Raw genomic sequence first — 19629 nt, forward strand, 5'->3', positions numbered from 1 at the left:
CTGCCACAGAAGGCTGTGGAGGCCAGATCATTGAGTACATTTAAGACTGAGATAGATAGGTTCTTGATTGTCAAGGGGATCAAGGGTTACGGGGAGAAAGCAGGAGAATGGGGTTGAGGAACTTATCAGCTATGATTGAATGGTGGAGCAGACTCGATGGGCTGAATGGCCTAATTTCTGCTCCTATGCCTTATGGTCTTATGATCTTAAAATTAGCAACTGCTCCAGCTTCCACTGCCATTGGAGGAAGAGAGTTCCAAACCTCTACCGCCCTTTGTGTGTAGAAGTGCTTCCCAACATCATCCCCTAAATGGTCCGGCCCTAATTCACAGACTATTCCTCCAAGTTCTAAGAATCACCAACCAGTGGAAATTGTTTATTTTTATTACCCTGTCTTCTCCTGTTAGTTGGATGATCACATCAAATGATGGAGCAGGATCAGAGGGCTGAATGGCCTGTTCCTATTTTCTACGTTTATCCTCCATTTCTCTGTTGATGCTGTGGACTTTGGATCTTTTTAAAACAGCACTGTGAATTTGAACAAGAGGATTATTTGTGATCAAGAGCAGGTACCCCTGCTGATTATTAATTAAATGCCCCCTTAGCTGCCAACGGCTAATTGAAATATTCACAAATCCCGTGTTCTGACCAGGCAACATGGTCATTGAATACCATTTGACTTTGCACAATACGCTCTTGGTATTGTCAGAGATTTCTTGAGAGAACATTGTGACTTGAAAAGACCTCATTCAAAAGGGAAATCACACACAAGCAAAACAAATAGGACAGACATATTGTTTTGGTGATAAGATAGGAAAGGATTGTGGAAGCATGGTGCTGACAGGGAGATAACACTCTGTGCCTTGCTACAGGATATGGATCAATGGAGGAAAGGAAGTGGTACTTGCTGACATTGCAGTCATGTGACCTCATAGGAAATGGAGTTGATTGGTCACCTGACTCAATTGGACCAAAAGAGGATTTAGAGGCAGCTGTGGGCAGTGTGAGGTATGGTCAGTTGGAAAAGGGTCTGGTAAGTTGTGTTTCTGTGTGAGCCAAAGGTTGTGCTAACCTTCTGGGTTATTGATTTAGTGGTGTGCTTTTTGGCTTTTTGCCTTGTATATGAAGAAAGGTTGTTTTCTTTCTATGCTGTGGTTAACCCATTAGCTATAGGAATGAAATGTAGTTACTGGTTTGCTGTGAGCACTTTTCCTGGTGGCTATTGTCACACTTGTACTACAAGTGAAGTCTACTTTAGTGACTGTTTCTTTAGCTCCTGGGCACTAAATTTTTTTTTTTGGTCTTGGATTGGGTTTTTTAACTTGTTGCTTCAACTTGGTATAGTTCCATACCATGGTCTGCAGAAGTAAAATAATAACTTTTTTTTAAATCAATTTAAAATTCTCTCTATCCTCTTCTTTCTACCTCCTGGAAGAAATGAATTTTCCAAACTAATTGCTGTATACCTAAAATATGATAGGTTTCTCTTTTTAAAAAGCCAAATTCCATGTACCCTGCCCCCACCCCAACCCTGTCTGAATATTGTGGGATTCTGCTAGTGAATTAACTCACTCATGGGCTTGAAGCCACTGAGCTCTGTTCTCTCTTTACCTAGAGGTAAAGACCTTCTCGCTAAAGTGTAATTGAGGATTCTGGGTCTCCAACAGAGTTTAGGAGGATGAGGGGTATCTGACTGTACAGTTGACTGAGGCCTGGACAGAATTGCTAAGGAAAGCCTCTCTAGGAGACTAGGACCTGAGGGCATAGCCTCAAAGCTAACTATCTAGAACTGAAATGAGAAACTTCCTCCAGAGGATGATGACTCTGGCTGTACTTTTTTTCTCAGTGAATTTTGTAAGGGGATCAAGCCTTCTGGGGGAATGTAGAACAGGGTTGACCAATATTGCTATGATTGAAGGGCTCAATCTCATTCATCTTCCATGTCTTGTTGTCCTGCAGTTGCTGTTTCTGGTAGTGTTTTTCCTACTTCTTTGAGAATGGGAAAATGATCTAAAGTGACTAGTCTTGATGATCTGTTCTCAACATATCACTTTATCAAGGATGTTCCTCCTTACCTTGATGTCAGTATGTGTAACTGTCTTAAACTTAGTCTGACAAACTATTCTGAACTCTTTTATATTTGAAGGACTCATCCATTTTTTTCCTTCTCTTTCCCTAAGGAATGTGAACTTGTTTTTCCTTTGAGGGAAAACTCAATGCAGTGAACTAATCTCCTGTTTAAAACATTGTATAAATGTTTTGTCTAGAGTTTGCAAAATCAGCTGTTCACTGCATGTTTTCATGTAAAAGTTGCAAGCAACTTTGTTCCTTTTAATCTTTGTTGCTTTGACACTTGAACAAGATTAAAGGCTGGGTAGTTTTTCACCTCTTCAGGCTAGCTGACAGATTGAAGTGGTTTTAATTTGAACTTGGTGTCTGCAAAATTTCTTCCTGTTAGTCCAATGTTCACTCTCAAGGCTGAGCCCTGTGCTAATCTTCAGTCACAGAAGGTTCTAACCTAATCTAGCAATGTTAAACTTCTTGGATCAATCTGGAAAGAAAAGTTGCCCTATTGGTAACTCTAACAGTTAAGACCACTTTTTGTCCAAGGCAGTCCACTTGTTTTCAAGTTTCAATCAGGCCAAGAAAGTATAATGTTGACCCTGCATCAAATGATTAGAAGTGGGGCAATGAATTCTGGCCTAACCAGTTACTAATTGTCCCAAACCCCTATGGTGTATGGCTTGCATCTTGGCCTCTCTTTGCAGAGACCATTCTATTGTCTTTAATTAGACACCAGGCCATCCTATTGCCACTTCAGGCACCCAGGAGGTCTGATTGGCTTGAAGCTAAACTAACTCATCACTGCTTAAGGTGTAATTTAAACACCAATGGATAATGTTTTGGTGCACATACTAATTCTTTGTATTCAACCTGTTGATTAAATTTAATCTTCACTTGAGCTGGCTGGATCATTAGCTTTGCACAAGATCTCAAACTTGAGCAAAATTTTTAGATTCCCCCTCTCTTCTGACTCCAGTTGTTGCCTGGATACTGGTCAATGTTGACCAGCTCTAGCCTGCACCATGGAGGGGAATGTGGATCACCTGAATGAATGCAGTAAGTGACCTATCTCCTACCCCTGTGGCTAGGGAGCGGCTTTCTTTAGCTAACCTTGTTTGAGCCTGGACTGATAGCGAGTAACTGCAATTGACTTGCCTTTTAAAGATCATTAATTTCAAATGAGTGGGCACAATCTTTGTAGGGAAAGAGACTGACAAAATTTCTTAACTATAGAAGTTGAGGAATTGAGCTTGCTGATGCCTGATAGTGCAAGGACAGCACTGCTAAGGGGCATGTTGGCAAAGTGAGGAGGGGATGGAAGGTTGATCCCTTGTCAGATGGGGACAGATCAGGAGTGGAACTCCATGACTAGCATAGACTAATAAGCTGAATGGTCTTTGCTCTGCAACTCCAGCAGAGACACCACCTCAGACCTCTTATTGTAGTGGTTAAAGTTGTTTGAAGGACAGATTTCTAGTTTGTAAATAGTCAAGGGGTGGCAGTAGGTTGGCTGCATGAGTATGCAGGGCTATGGAAAAGGCAGACAAGCACTGATAGCAATTCAGCTTATACTTAACAGACTACTGTCTCTGCTACTCAATGAGAATGTATAAACTCTAATATCATTAGACCTTCACAACTGAGTACCTGGAGTCTTGGTATCTACAGCCAGGGGCACAAAGTTGGAGTATCCCCCTCTTAGAATTCACTAGAATCAATCACAGCAGTGCAGACGGCTATTGGCTCACCTTTGCATGCACTGTATGATGCTGCAGTTACCCTCCTGGAGCAGGACAGCTTGAGCCACAATGTTTGAACTCAATCTCCCACTTCTCCACTTAACCTCCCAGTCCAGGAAGAAAAACAAATTGTCTCATGTGGTGGAGGAGCAGCAGCAAGAAGTTGAATGGTCCACCACCTATAGCTTTTACCTGCCTTGATGAAATCTGAGCTAGACCACCGTCTAACCCTATTGCCCCAAGGGTCCTGACCATGATTTAGCAGAAATAGGTTTTATAGGTGCCTATCAGGTAGATTGACCCGCAGTGTCACCTAGTCATGAATTTCTTAACTTATTTGACAGCCTTTATGACTATACTTTGAACTTAATGAGTTTTAGTATCAATTTCATAATCCTTTCTCTGAAAGATTTGAATAATCATGGTTAGTGTCATGTGACTTGTTTATTGCCCCTTTGTTTGCTAAAGCTCCTGAATCTGCAGCTTTGTGCAGAAGCCCTCTAGTTGGCCTTGCCTGCTTTCTAACACTGAAGGAGTGCAGCCTAACGTAATCAGGCTTGCTTACACTCTAAACTCAGTATGTTCAGGCATGGAAAATGTGTATTCCTAAAGTGGAACTCAACTTTAAAGGCATTGGAGCTGAAGTCTTAAACTGTTTCCCACAAGTGGGAATGTCTCCTCACTCCTTTCCCCTTCTCCCCCCACCAACAACCACCTGAAGGATATTGACCATTATTTTCACAAGGGGTGGAATATAAAACTATGCTAAACATCCCCAATGTCAATGTGGCTAGCAGATGGTTTCCATCCTGTGCATACCCCTCAAGCAAGAAAATTGCAGACTCTTCCTGTTTTGTCAGCTGACAAAACAGTGTCTTGAATGTAAGAAATCCCACAGTCTTGGTGCATTTACCTCCTGGTATTTATTGGGCTTCTTCTGAGGTGCAGTTTTTGCAATTAATGTCACAACTTAGCTCCTCCTATAGGTCATTCAGCCCACTATTGCAGTGTCTTGGAAAGCATTTGGGTTCTCTCTCCCTAACCAGCTCAGCTATGCTTCTGCTGTCAGTGGATTCAATGCCCATTCTGAGGGTCACTATTAAATGAAATGTGGTGGTTGGGTAATGGAGGGTGTATGCAGTTGGCTGTTACAGCTGTCTTTAAATTGAAGCCTCCATGTTTTGGGTCATGCTGTACAGCAACTGAGCAAACTTCATCCAATACACTGCTGTTTAATCTGAACACTATAAAGTATCAGACTCTGACTCAGATTACTAGTCAGCAGGAGACAATGTGAATTCTAATTCTGTTGCCTCTTCCCAGAAGTGGGGCAATCTGGTATGATGTAATTTCCTCAGTGTCCTGGCTAGGTTCCCAGTTCAAATCAGATGCTGTCTTTCCGAAGACATCCACCTTCCATCTCTAGGTAAGTCCTCAATGCTCATTTCTGTAGGAGCTGCCAAGGACTTGTTGTCCATCCTCAATTGCCTCTGAGGTAATGGTTAGCTTTTGACCTGCTCCAGATGTACGCCACTCATCCACCAAGCTAGTGCTCAGGACTGATCTTCAGAGCAAAATTTGTCTTCTGGCTGGAGACAGATAGCCACAGGTTATCCTCAGTAACTGTATTCGCCAGGCCTGCCTTCCAGCATAAGGGCACTTTTTAGAATTCTGATGTTAACAGTTCACTTAACTGAAGAGTCTCGACTCTTCAATTTGGGTCAGCTAAAGATACAGCTGGATTTTTTTGGAATCAGCCAATCTGTCATCTACAAAATGATCCTCCAAGGTAAATAAATGATTTAAACTCAAATCCTGGAAGGGGCTCTTGTCCAACAAGTTCTCTTGCCAACATTCAATGTCTGTTTGTGACAAGCACAGTCCCACAGCCCTGCAAATTGCTCTTCCCTCAATATGATCATGCAGCTCAGTACTTGGGTCCTAGTTTAACCCCATGTTCCTTTGAACCCTCTGGCCTTAAGAACTAATCTAACTAAAGCAGTTGATGTTTCTGCCCTGTCTCCTATGGCAGAATTCTACAAGTGAATAAAGTTCTCATCTGTCCCAAACAGCCTACCCCCAAAATCCTTGCCTGAGTTTAACTCAGCAATATAGTGCTCAAACCTTCATGGTAATTAACTTTCAGGAATTCTGGAACTACAGTAAGGAATGCTGGGGGCAGGGACAAATCTGTTTTGTCAGGTATGAAATCAGACCTTGTTAGGCTCCACTTAACTAAAATTTCCAGATGAAAGCTAGAGTGCTCATAACTACCAATCTGAACAAACAGTTGGTGCAGTGTCAAAGGCACTGCACACACCATAGCATGTGCTACAAGGCTTGCACTGTGTGCCTGTGGCTGTGCTCCAATTTCCTGTACCTATTCTGCAGGAGCAGGATACAAACCCTTCTTTGTAATGACTCAATTTCTGTAGCTGGAGTCTGGGTTGTTTAAAACTGCCCTGTGTTACATAGCTGTAGGAACTCCTAGATTCATGAACTATCAGGACAGATTAAAAGGTAAGTCTTGTTTATGTTCATCCAGCTCCAGTTAAACTGGACACCTAACTGACAACCTAATCTTGTAGCTAGACATCTTGACCACTTTCCCCTTCAGTGCATGGATCTCTTCCCCAGCCTATTCCTAACTTGGATTTCCCAGAGTCACTCAGGACTGCCTTTCACCCTGAGGGGTGATCATTGGATGATACAGCAAAAGCCTAATCCCACTATTCAGACTTTAGTTATAAAATGTGGGCATTACTGCATAGGGCAACATTAATTTCTCACTGCTAATCCCAGGAGGGCTGTTGACCCAAGCACATTGGTCTGGCCTGCATGACTCCTGACCCACAGCAAAAGAATAGCAGATTCTCTCTAGACAAGTGAGAGACTCCACTTAGTCACTGACAGTGGTTGAATAGTCACTGCAGATATTTCCAATGATGCCACTGTCCCCATCACCCTAGGCTGGCATTCAGTGATGTTAGTCACACTACCAATGCCCTTGCCTAAAAGATTCCCCTGGATATTATCAATAACAAGTCACACTAATATGGAAACTCCAAGGAAAGGTTCTGTCACAGTCCTCTACCAGCCTGCAACTTTACCCAGTCAGTAGGTGTTAGCCATTTTGCAACTTTGCCTGCTCTGACACACACTCTCTGGCTGATCATCCAACTTGGTCCTCTATAATGGGCACTGTCCTGGTCTGGGCCACCACATGTGTTCTACCAGCAGCAGGGGACACAGGGTTTAGACCCCTGGAAAAGTGTAGTTATGGGCATCAGTGGACATGAATAAAAGCACAACCACCTTAAATGGTTTAAGGTGAGATGCCAACTGAAGCTGGGACACTAGTGAAGGTTGAGGGGGCTCTATACAATAGATGGGAGATGCTGGTCACTCCAACACTGCAGAGATTTAAGTGGTGTGTAGAAGCAAGAGTGCTGAGCAATACTCACTCAGTGAGTGAGGGTTTAGAATGCACTGCCTAGAAATGTGGCAGAGGCAAGCTGAACTGAGGCATTCAGGGGACTGGATGGTTTTGGAAAGGAGGCAGCATGAGGCTGACACAATGGGCTGAATGGCCTGCACTGTAACAATATTTTCCTTATCCAGACACTAGTCTGGGTTGAACTAGGCAGCATGTTGGGTGAATGCCTGCTTGTCAGCTACTACATGGAGACAAACACAATGAGCTTGTGCCATCCCTCACCAGAAAGGACAGCTCCTGGCCCAGCCCATTGCTCCATACAACCCACCCCTTCCCCATCTGAACTGGGTCACCTGTCCCAGATCTGTTTAGACTGAACCATATGGGATATTGTCACTTGGAACACTGTACAGTTCTGGTCACCACATTACCAAAAGGATGTGGATGCTTTAGAGAAGGTGATGAGGTTCACCAGGATGTTGCCTGGTATGGAGGGAACTTTCTATGAAGAGGTTGAGTAGATTAGGATTTCTTGCATTAGAAAGACAGGTTGAGGGGGACCTGATTTGAGGTGTACAAAATCAAGCTATAGACAGGAGGGATAGCAAACAGCTTTTCCCTCAGTGGGGGACTCAATTACTAGGGTCACTATTTCAAGGTGAGTGGAAAAGCTTAAAGGAGATGTGTGGAAAGGAATTTAGAGGGTGGTGGGTGCCTGGGGCATTTTGCCAGCAGAAGTGGTAGAGGCAGGCATGATAGCATCACTTAAGATGTATCTAGACAGATACACGAATGGGCAGGGAGCAGAAGGATACAGATCCTTGGAAAACAGGTGACAAGTTTAGATAGAGGATGTGGATCAGTGCAGGCTTGAAGGGCCCATTCCTGTGCTGTAACTTTTTTCTTTATTTGTCATCCCAGCAATTGCCCAGAGCTGCTAACCCAAATGCAGCATTGGGAACAACTGTCTCCCATGGGATTGCTTCCTACAGGACTGACTGAGTAGGGTGCTCAAGCTGAGCTCTTTGCAGTGGCAGCACAGGGGTTAATGTGTAGATGGGAGTAGTGCTGGGGCAGTGGGAGAGGCAGGGTTAATGCAGGATGGCAGTGGGGGGAGCAGGGTTAATGCAGGATGACAGTGCTGGGGAAGGAAGTTATTCCTGTTCAGGCTCCAGCACATTCCACAGGAGCTGCCAGGATCTGATCGGAAACCTCCCGGGGGAACACGCAGCAATTTCCATCCCCCCTACCCCGAGCCTGGGGCTCAATCTGCAGCTTCACCACTTTACAGCAAAGCTCCCGGAGTGCTGTCTGTCTCTGTCCTCTCGGAAATGGGGAATCATTCCAGGCGGGTAAGCTCTCTGCTCTAACCTTTCCCGGTTACATTGATCTGGGGAGTTTGGCCCCTGTATCAGCTGTTCGTGTCTCTCCGAGCCCGGTGTAAGATGCTTGTATAATGTGTCGATGTGGAGTTGGCTAGTGCTGTGCTTCTAGACCGTGTTTACTGTCGCTAAGTGTGAGTGAGTGGAGGCTTTGGGCTGGTTGCTAGTGCCGGCTGGCAGTAACAGGCTCCCTGCAGCGTCTGTAGTCTCTTCTGCTTTTACACTCGCCCTGAGCGTATTTACCCGGGGAGGAGGGTGGTTCACCCCATCCCACACTTGCCGTGACTTGTTGGTCTCCAGGGGAGACTGAAGAGCATGCATCAGCTATCAGTTGTAAATGTTTTAGGGTTGTGACCCTGCTGAGCAGGGATCTTGTTCCACACTCCAGGTACTGGGTTCACTGACCTCAACTGCAGTCCCACCTCAATGTAGGAGATCACAACTCCAATTCTGATTCTGTTCCAGAATTGGCACTCTCCTCTTCAGAATTGAAGCCTACACAAAGTTTGACTTGACTGTGGTCAAATGTTTCCCCTTCCCAGTTTTGTACCACCCTTCTATTAACGAATGAGCTTTCATCTTCCCTTGAGTTGCAATTCTGTCCCTTCATGCCTTTTTGTAAAGGCACACAGGTAGTCCACTTCCCTCCAGTGTAGGTAGTGTACCTGTACACTTAGTCCAGTGGGCAGTGAACTAAGTTGGGATGCAATAGTGTGGTATAGGATATTGATGTATACACAAGAATACTGTCTCCTTATCTTCACTAGAAGGATATTAAACTAGGGAGAAGTCATACTACCTGACAGGATGTAGCAAGAATGGAGGACTTCATTATAAAAGGCTGGGACTGTTTCACTGCAGGATTTTGAGGTGACTTAGTCTTAAATTCAGTGAATGGCAAGTCTCTTTTTCCCAGGGTGCAGAAATAAGACAAGGGCATACCATGAAGTGAAAGATTTAGGTTGTGGGGGGGGGGGGGGGTGCATTTTCAGATCTAGAATGTTTCCAGATCTAACATGTGGGTATAGCATGTCTGAATTTAGATTTCTTATGAAGAGGATAAGGGCCAAGCAGGTGGGACTGGTTTCCATTGAGATTATGGTCAGCATAGGCTAGTTGGACTGAAGGGCCCACTTTCTGTGCTGGTTATATATAACAGTTGTGGGGGTGAGGAGTGTAACTTGTGGCTGAAAGCTAAAGTTACTCCTGGCAGTCCATGACATGCTAATGGAAGCGAGTTGATTCACCACTAAATGCAGCTCAAACCACCCCTGCCCCATGCCTATAGTTTTAAACAAAACTGCAGGTGCTGGAAATCTGAGGTGACACCCCCAAAACCACAGATCTGGCAGCACCTGTAGGGTCTGAACCTACATCAGAACTGGTGCAGGTTCATGGTTCCTTTGAAGATAGTCCCAAGTAGACAGGGTAGTGAAGGTGTTTGGTACACTTGCCTTTTATTGATCAGTACATTGAGTGAGTATAGGAGTTGGGAGGTCATGGCTGTACAGGACACTGATTCCACAACTCTTGGAATACTGTGCCATTCTGGGCTCCCTGCTATAGGATTGTCTGAAACTTGCAAAAGTACAGAAGGTTTTACAAGGATGTTGCCAGGGTTTGAGCTATATGGAGTCTGAATAGGCTGGAGCATCAAGCTAAGGGGTGACCTTTAGAACCTTGGAAGGGCATGGATAGGGTGAATAGACAAGCCTTTTCTCCAGGGGCCTAAAACTAAAGGTGTAGGTTTAAGGTCAGTAGGGAAAGATTAAAGGGCATGTTTTTAGCAGGGTCCATGGCATGGTGTTCACACCCTGAAATAACCAAGGTTTACTGAAGTCAAATGTCCACAGCCTCCTGATTGAGGTTTGTTTAGCTTGTGCTGTGTCCTAGAGCACTGTAGCAGGCCTGAGACCAGCAGCATGGACTAGTTTGCCTTTTTGCTTCTAAAGGGCTGGTGTTGACCAATTCCCTCATCTCCACCTGGATTATTGTCAGCCTAAACTTTCAGATGATTCAGTTGTAATGGCACAGAAAAGGGATTGCCTCTGCTTCTGAGGAGTTGCTTCAGGGTCTAGTTAGAAGCTAGGGGCAGCTTGATGCCCAATTGACAGATGTGCTTCATTTCACAACCAGCTGCCTATTTTGTGGATACTTAAACCAGGTTTAATTTTCTGACTTTAAAGTCAGCCTCAGGATTTGAACTTTGATTCTTATGGTGTAAGACAGCTCACTGTTCTAAGCTAAGAACCAGAGCACCTATCCAGTGCTGCTCCCTACTATATGCTCCAGTCAGTTTATTTATAGTCATTCCCTCTTGTTTCACTACTTCTGGGAGTTAGTCACTGACTAAAAATGGCTTGCCACTTCTAACCTATTTTAGGATGAACCTCTCCCTTCCTCTTGAACTCTAACTGAACCAACAGTTGATCTGTATCTTGGGCTCACTACCCCCCCAGTCCAGGTTCCATTCACCACATCTGTTCCACAGTGGAGTTAAACTCACCCTTGCTGTGTCTGGAGCACTTTGTTTTGAGACTGACCTCGCAGCCAACTGCAAACAAACACCTGATTTGGACTCGCTGTCTCATATCTAGTGCTGGTCTTGATGTATGTCTGGCCCCTTGCCAACTTTAATTCCTATATTGGCAGCCATGTTGCACAGCTGCTTAAATTATTTTCAAATACTCCCCAGTCCTACAGTTGAGGTTTTGGCCATCAGTGCTAGGTTGCATTTGGCATCCCTTAAGTAAAGGAACAAATGATGTAACTAACACTCCCTTTCTAGGGAACAACTACAGGATCCATATTCAAAATCCCTTTCTAGTCCTGATGTATAATCCATCACTGTTCTCTTGTGCTTAATGTCCCACTGTAGATAGTCATGCTGAGTTCTTAGCTTAAAGATTTCCAGCTGCCCACTTGCTGAGGAAGCAAATGGTGCCTACAAATTGGAGCCACTATTGCATAAAGATGGTCTGTCAGTCTCCTCCAGGAATTCCTCAAAGTTGCTAGTCCCAATCATTGGCTGCCTCAATGATCTTCCCTCCCATCTGAATGGGGATATACTTTCAGCACAACTTGACCACTCCAGATAATGAAGCAGTCTGTCCAAATCCAGCAAAACTTAAATGATAAAGGCTTGGGCTGGTGACCTTTCTTATAGATGACCATGAGAATCTAGCCACTCCTGGCACTAGCATCAGATCCCACTGTCTCTATCCTAGGGCTAGAGCAGGAAATTAGGACTTGGTTTATGTAGCAAAGATGTGGTGATCTTGCTTGGACTCAGCTTCTATAATGTCAAATCCAAAATTAATGGGTAAGTGTTTATTCTGTAGTAAATCATGGGTTAATTCAGAACCTTACATCTTTTAGGTACTACCTGAAATGTCTGAGGAAACATTAAATACCACATGTGTCAGGGTCCAGTTTTACACTTACAGAAGTGTAATTCAGAATTCTAGTCAAAGCAACCTATGTTCAGACTCACTCAACAATTGCATGGTAATTGCAGAGGGAGTTCCAAATACTATCTAATGTGAACAGTCCCCAACTGAGGGGGTAGCTAGAGGGTTACAGTAATCCCTTCCCAAAGGGCAAAAGTTCATGGTGTTTACCCTGCCTGAAAAGACCTGTCACCAGCACAGGCTTTACCCCAACATGATGCAAGAAAACCCAGCTTTATTTCAGCAGCCCTGGTCTTGACCACAACAGTTCCAGGTCTACTATGACCTAAAAGAGACTTGTTTTCAGTTCTTCTCCTCTTTTCTTCACCCCCACGCCCCCAACAGAAGTGTTGAACCTAGGGATAGTCTAGTTTACCAGTCCTCATCACTTAATAAACTATTCCCCTGTATATTAAAGTACCAATCATGGCTCCAATATCCATCCAAAGGGTAAATGCTAGGAGTAGTACAGTATGCAAACCACTAGCCCAAGGCCTTTGGGACCCAGATCCATGGATGCCCTCCAGTGACTCTCCTCCAACACAAATTTGGATCTGAAATTTCAGGTGCTGACTCTCCATGGAACTGATGTTTTGCTCACACTCCTTCTCTCAACCAGCTATTCACAAATCAGTGGGGTCAGACTGATCAGTGAATTTGACATGGTTTTTAATGTGGACCAAACCACTAACCTGGGTTTGTTTCAACAGCTGAAACTTCAGGTGGTTGTGGGAGTACTGACATGATACCCTATGCTAGCTTCAGTGCTGTCAGCTTGATTTAAATCTGTTCTTGAATACTTGGCTGTAGTTTAAAATCTAGCAACTGACCTTGAGCCATTATCTTTGCATTCTTTTCAGAAGTGTTTTGACTCCTGGTAACCAACTCATAAATATGCAAGTTGACCTCTTTAAAAGGGTTATAACCTATACCACTCTCTAGCAGCATGGTGCTTCTGGCACTCCTGCCTCCTTTTGGAGAAAGGCAGTTTCCAAAGCTGGCAAGTGGGACTCCCTGGTCAAGGGACAAGTGATGCAGAATCCCAAACCAATGTTCTGTGGACCTGGGCTTGAATCCCACCAAGGCAGAAGCTTCTGATTTTTAATTTCACTGAAAGCCTAGTGATAGGCTTTCAGTTCACCACTTCCACATTTGCTTTCCCCATACACCATCCTTGCAAGGCCTACATCTGACTCCAGACTTAAAACATGGCTAGGCCAGAGGCCAGAGAAGCCCACTTTCCATGAATCGGGAAAGTGGGTTGTATCCTTTCCTAGGCTGATATTTGTCACCCACTAATGATTGACTTGGCCTTCCTTTCCTCAGGGGTATTGTTGGGTTCAGACCCAGGTGAAGCTGTTTAATGTCCTTCCTAAAACATTCTCAACCCAGGTGTTTTCTCTACGTTAGTCAGACCACAGTTCTGAAACACAAGAATGTCTCAAGGTAGACACTTGCTACACAACCTAGTAATGGCACACAAACTACCTTGAGCAGGTAGGACCTGACAGTGCACACCAGGTACATGGGTACTGTCCTAGTTCCCAACCATCTCCAACTGCCTCAATGACTTTCCCATCTTCAGACATCCACCAAAACATCAGTGCCACAACTCCCCAGTAAAGCAGTACATTTCTAAGTGGCTAGTGTTCAGTCCTCCCACATCAAAAGTGAGAACATGCCCACAAATGCCAGCCAGTCTAGAGACTATCTAACCACCACCCTTGGCATTCAATGGCATTACCATCAGCCCCCAACATTTTGGGGGTTACCATTGACTTGTAACTGACCTGGACTTGCTACAAAGACTGCCTAGCTGCCATAGCCCAGGAATACAGCAAGCAACACTCCCTCCATCTGACTCCCACTCGTACACCTACAAGGCACCAAGTCAAGAGTCTGATCGAATACTTGCTGAATGGGTGTCCCCAACCAACCATCCAGGACACTGCAGCCATTGAATTGGCATCACGTCCACTCCATCCCCACCACCTTATAGCAGTACCATCTGAAAGATACCTCTTCCCTGCAGAGATGTCTTCAACTGTGACCACCAACCATCTCCCTCTGCCACCTAGGACTCCAACCAGCAGTTCTAGTTCCAACCCTTCCTGGGCTCTTTGTTTTGTCAAATGTTGCCATCATATACAGGGCAGCTTATAAAACAATGACTTGTGAGCATTCTCCCCATAAGTGGCTTTGACAAGTGCAAATGTGCTTCAGTCCCAACAGCCAAAGATGGATTTGCTGTAGAGCCTTCTGGATGAAGGCTGCATGCAGTCCAGCACTGTTCCAAACTAAACACCTATATCTTCAGAACAAGGCTGTTCAGCCTTTTTAAACCAACTACTATTGAAACATCTGACCTGACTCTCTCCTCATTCTACAAAGATTCTTGTATTTTCCTGCCCATCTGGTTTAGTTCCCTAGTCAGCTTTATCCAGCCACAAATTCTTTCTGTTGCAGTTAATGGTGAATTGATCAGGAATATAATCCCAGCCCTTTGAACAAAAAGGTGCCAGAACAGAATTCTTTAGCATCTGAAGAGGAAGTCATCCAATGTGATTCTGATTTGCCTCCAAACATTAAACTACTGCTTCCCCAGATGTTGCTTGAGTTCTGTAACAGTTCCTGTTCTGGGCTCTCAATACTTTTGAGGAGAAATTTCAAACTAGGAGGAACACCAAGTCTCTGCTGTGCAGCAATGTCTTTAGTCAGCTGCTAAAACTCCATGCTGCCCAACCAAGGCTTCAATATCTACAGCTGGACTATACCCTTGTCTTCTAGCTCAACATTCCAACCACTCATCAGGTAGAATGGTGGCTGTAGTTGTCAAGGCCTTTTGTGCTGAGGCAATGCTTTGAACCCAGGTCCTAGACTAATGTGAAGTTTGCACACTCAACATCTGCATGGATTTCCTCCATGTTTTTGGTTTTCTTCCATCTAAGATTGTGGAGTTGTAGACAGCATGGAAGGCTGTTGTAGGTTGCAACAGGACATTGACAGGATGCAGAGCTGGGCAAAGAAGTGGCAGATGGAATTCATCCCAGAAGTGTGAAGTGATTCAGTTTGGAAGGTTGAATTTAAATGCAGAATACAGGGTTAATGGCAGGATTCTTGGCAGTGTGGAGGAACAGAGGGATCTTGGAGTCCACATGCATAGATCCCTCAAACTTGCTACATAAGTTGATAGGGTTGTAAAGAAGGCATATGGTGTGTTGGCTTTCATCAGCAGGGAACTGAGTTTAAGAGCCATGAAGTTATGCTGCAGCTCTATAAAACCCTGGTTAGACCTCACTTGGAATAGTGTTCAGTTCTGGTCCTCATATGAAAGATGTGGAAGCTTTAGAAGGTGCAGAGGAGAATTACCAGGATGCTGCCTGGACCAGAAGGCAGGTCTTTCAAGGAAACGTTGAAGGAGCTAAGGCTTTTTTCATTGGAGCAAAGGAGGATGAGGTGACTTGAGGTTTACAAGGTGATAGGCATAGATAGTGGATAGTCAGACTCTTTCCAGGGTGGAAATGACTGTTACATGGAGGCATAATTTTAAGGTGATTGGAAGAAGGTATAGGGGAGCTGTCAAGGTAGGTTCTTTACACAGTGGTGGGTGTGTGGAATGCACTGACTGCAGTAGTAGCAAAGTGAATATTTTAGACTTTTAAGCAACTCTTGGATAGGCACATGAAGGATAGTAAAATGTGGGGTAGACTATCCTAGAATAGGATAATAGGTCAGCACAACATTGTGGGCCAAAGGGCCTGTGCTGTACTAATGTTCCAGAGATGTGCAGGTTAGGTGGATTGGCCATGACAAACTGACCACAATACAATTTGTCATGGTCTGATTAGGAAATGGTTCAATTGAGCACAGTCACCCATGACTCACTACCAATGCCAACTTCAAACATGGCTGCATGGAGACTAGATTTCAGTTTAATGTGGCCAGTCCACCCTGGATAATACCATTGGCCTTTATACCACTTGATAGTTTGTAACAAACCCAGATAGAGCCCTGATCCCCAGTATCTCTGGGGTGGGAGTGTCTAAATGCTGGTCAGACTATGTTACTTGGGCTCCCTAGACCTGTGCAGTCAATCCTGCATCAGTGATTCAGCTCTCCATTTCCCCACAATCCCAGGTAATGTGTAACCAGGTTATTACTGGGATAATATTGGACTTTCCCTCTGCTAGGGAAAAAAGCTTGCAAATCACTGCTGTAATTCAGTTCCTAGAGTTTAAACTCTATGTTGAGTGAAAGGCTATTCTTAAGAGGTACACAGGTGCCATTAAAATGGCTCACTTCTAGCTGCTGTAGTCCTGACCAAGAACTCCCTCCTCTGACCCAGCTTCTAGTTGAGCATAGTTTAAGAGCTTGCTCACAAGATGAATGTCACAAGCCTGGGATTACTGTTGTCCTGGGTATGAAATCTCCAAACAACTAGTAACTTGGATCATGCCCACCATCTTCAGTTCCCATACACATTCCTGGGTGCATTGGTCTTGGTGGCTTTTTGCCACCTCTTAACCAGTCCCAATCTTAGTGTGAATTGTTTGGCATTCACATCTATCTTGTACTGGCTCAAATGAGCCATTCTAGTCATGTTCTATGCCAAGCAACTAAGTCAACATGTCACAATGTTCTTATCCCCACTGTTCTGGTTACTCAGTCCACTGAAGTGGATGTAGTTGGGGTTAAGTATAGCTGTAGTACAGATGACTCAATTTCTGGATGTAAATACTCATTTTTGAGAGCAGTTACTTGCCTGTTCCACCACTTGAGGTGATGGCTGATCAGAGTTGGCCTCACTCCTGTATGCATCACTCTTGCAATCCAATCTTTTTCTTTTAGAAGCTCAAGTTTCCACTTGAGAATTACAGGATGAATGTATCTTAAATGAAGTTTAACTTTGGAATTCCCTAATTCCAGCCTAGGGAGACATCCCCCTTACCCACCCTGCAATATTTTCTATCTTGATCAAGATGCTTATCCAGCACAAAGTGTTACCCAATGGGGCCTTCACTTGAATCAGTCAAGTGAACTCCTAAATGAATAACTACTAGGTGGCTAAACTGGCAGAAGGCCACACTTTAGCATATCCCCAGATGTTGCTCAACATACCTACTCACTCCATGGTAACAACCATTACCACCCCCTCCCTAGGGATCCCATTGTGGTTCTAATCTAGAACCCCCCCCAACTAAAGTCTAGGGATAAGGATTAAAATCATGACAATCATGTCATAAGATTACATCTCTTTCCCTTTGGGGAAAGATCTGCCATACATGTGATTTCAAACTCTGTAGCTGACTTCTGCCGTCAGCAGTTGAAGTTTTAAACTACCTCCCTGATCATACTTGCAGTACCTCTAGATTAGAATTAGTACAATTCCTTATTGGAATTCTCAAGAATTCCTTTATACTATATTCTCTACCTTTGTATTCTCAATATTTGAGGTATGTGAAAAGCTGACCCTATCTAAAAGGTGATGCCTTTGCTAGCTGGCAGTGTAATGTTGACTGACCAATCACTATCAATTAATATGTCCCTACATGGGCTTGTATTTAAAGTAACATCCAAAAAGCTGTGTACCACTATAACCTCTTTACAACTAGTGAAACCTTAGTTCCTTTAACATTGGACTTGTCCAATTAAACTAAACATTCTGCTAATTGTTTGGATTCTAGGGCTCTCCCCAGTGTTGGGTTAACCCACCAACTTCCTGCTTACTCTTTCCCCCTCCCCTTTCCAGCTCAAGATTGCTTATCTGAAAAATTAGCCATTATCTTCAGGTGCTGTCTGTGCACTTTTTTCTTTAGTCTGTTAATCAGAGCTACTTGCCAACAAAGTTAATGTTTTTTCACTCTGGGAGCTAATCTGTTGAATTTCATGGTTTAACCTTTGAACACAGCCCCATCTGTGTTCTCTGCATCAGTCTCCTTTCTGCAGAAGAAACAGGAACTCTACCAGGAACAGCTACACTTAGCAGAATTGGGGTAAGTGGGTAAATTTAGACTAATTCCCCCTCAGTGTCCCAGGCAGGCTTGTTGACTAGCTTGATCAACCTTTTTCCTCCCATATTGCAGTAGGAACTGATGGGCCAAAATCCCAAGAATAAAACCTTGGAAATCCAAAGCTAATTAGGCCCAAGCAAAAGTTTTTTAGACTTTCTTGTCTAAGGCTTTCACTTTCCCCACAACTGAATTTTTAGTTCCACTAACCAGGAGCAACTTCTAGCCTTGTACAATACTGATCGGATTCCTGGCTTTAGCAGTTCACTCTTCCAGATGAAGAGAATGTGGGGGTCACTGGCTGGTCAGCATTTATTGCCCATCCTTAGATGTCCCCTGGTGGTGGTGAGCTGCCTTGAACTGCTACAGTTGTGCTGTAGGGTAACCCACAATGCCCTCCAGGCAATCCAGGATTTGACACAAGTGAAGGAACAGTATTTCAAAGTCAAGTGAGTGGCTTGCACTGGAACATGCTCTGCATCTGCTGCCCTTGTCCTTCATAACCACCTGTCTAGGGGTTTTGGAAGGTGCTGTCTAAGATCTTTGTTTACAGTGAATCTTGTGGATCCAGTATGATCTTTGGATGTGGCATCAATGAAGTGGGCTGCTTGGTGCCAAGCTTGTGGTGTTGGAGCTACACATCCAGGCAAGTAGGGAGTATTCCATCACACTCCTGACTTGTGCCTTGTAGATGGTGGACATTGAGTTGCTGACAGGCTAGGAATACTGACCTGCCCTTGTCACTTTATAATGCACACTTCAAACCTTGTTTGGATGAAGTTATTAAAACATCTGAAGATGGTTGGGTCTAAGACTATCCAGAGGGCATACACTGTTTCTCACCTGGTGCTAAAGTGGAGATTGGCAGGATTTTGCCTAGCCTGGGAACAAACAAAGGTTCTCCTTTAGAGCAGAGATTGAGAACAGATTGACATATTAAATTGAGGGGCATACAAGAGAAACTCTTTCTTCCCCCCCCCCACCATGGGATCAATGGAGCATACATCCTTTGGAAAAGGGATATAAGGAAAACCTTTTCAGAGGTTGGTGGGAATCTGGAAGCTAGGGGTGGTAGAAGTAGAAACTGATGTATTTAAATGTGTACTTTAAGGCATAAAATGAAGTGCATTCAAATAGCAAGTGGTTTTAAACCAGCATGGATTTGGGCTGTTCAGCCCCTTCTATGCTATAGACCTGACTCATAACCTAATGCTGATTATTAGCATTGCATCCATACTATCTTGTGTTGTATTGGCAAGATCAACCACCCATCCATATTTCACTGACCTGTTAGCCTGTGATTCTGACCTCATTGTGATAATGAATGAGGATATCAGGGCTTAGACTCCAGTGAAGCCAGAAAATACCAAGATGCAGAATTGAGAACTGATCTAGGGGTGGGAATCAAGTCAAACTTCCCTTAAATTTTCCATGACACAAAGGGGTCTCTCTTCTGTGCAAAGAGTTAACAAGGTGTAGAGCTGGATGAATGCAGCAGAGGAGCAGGAAGGCTGATGTTTTGGGCCTAGACCCTTCAGAAAAAAAACAACC

At 44.1% G+C, this 19629-nt stretch overlaps 1 protein-coding gene across 4 annotated transcripts in view; it reads left to right on the plus strand.

The window, feature by feature from the left end:
* The first annotated feature begins 943 nt into the window (after positions 1-943).
* Positions 944-19629, plus strand: part of dab2 (DAB adaptor protein 2) — a 42411-nt gene continuing 23725 nt past the window's right edge. For all 4 annotated transcript variants that reach the window (XM_048595259.1, XM_048595260.1, XM_048595261.1 and 1 more), the window contains exon 1: positions 944-1033. The gene's annotated coding sequence lies outside the window, so the exon portion shown is untranslated. The remainder of the gene's footprint in view (positions 1034-19629) is intronic.

This window comes from Rhincodon typus, chromosome 3, assembly GCF_021869965.1.
Source record: "Rhincodon typus isolate 14 chromosome 3, sRhiTyp1.1, whole genome shotgun sequence".
NCBI lineage: Eukaryota > Metazoa > Chordata > Chondrichthyes > Orectolobiformes > Rhincodontidae > Rhincodon > Rhincodon typus.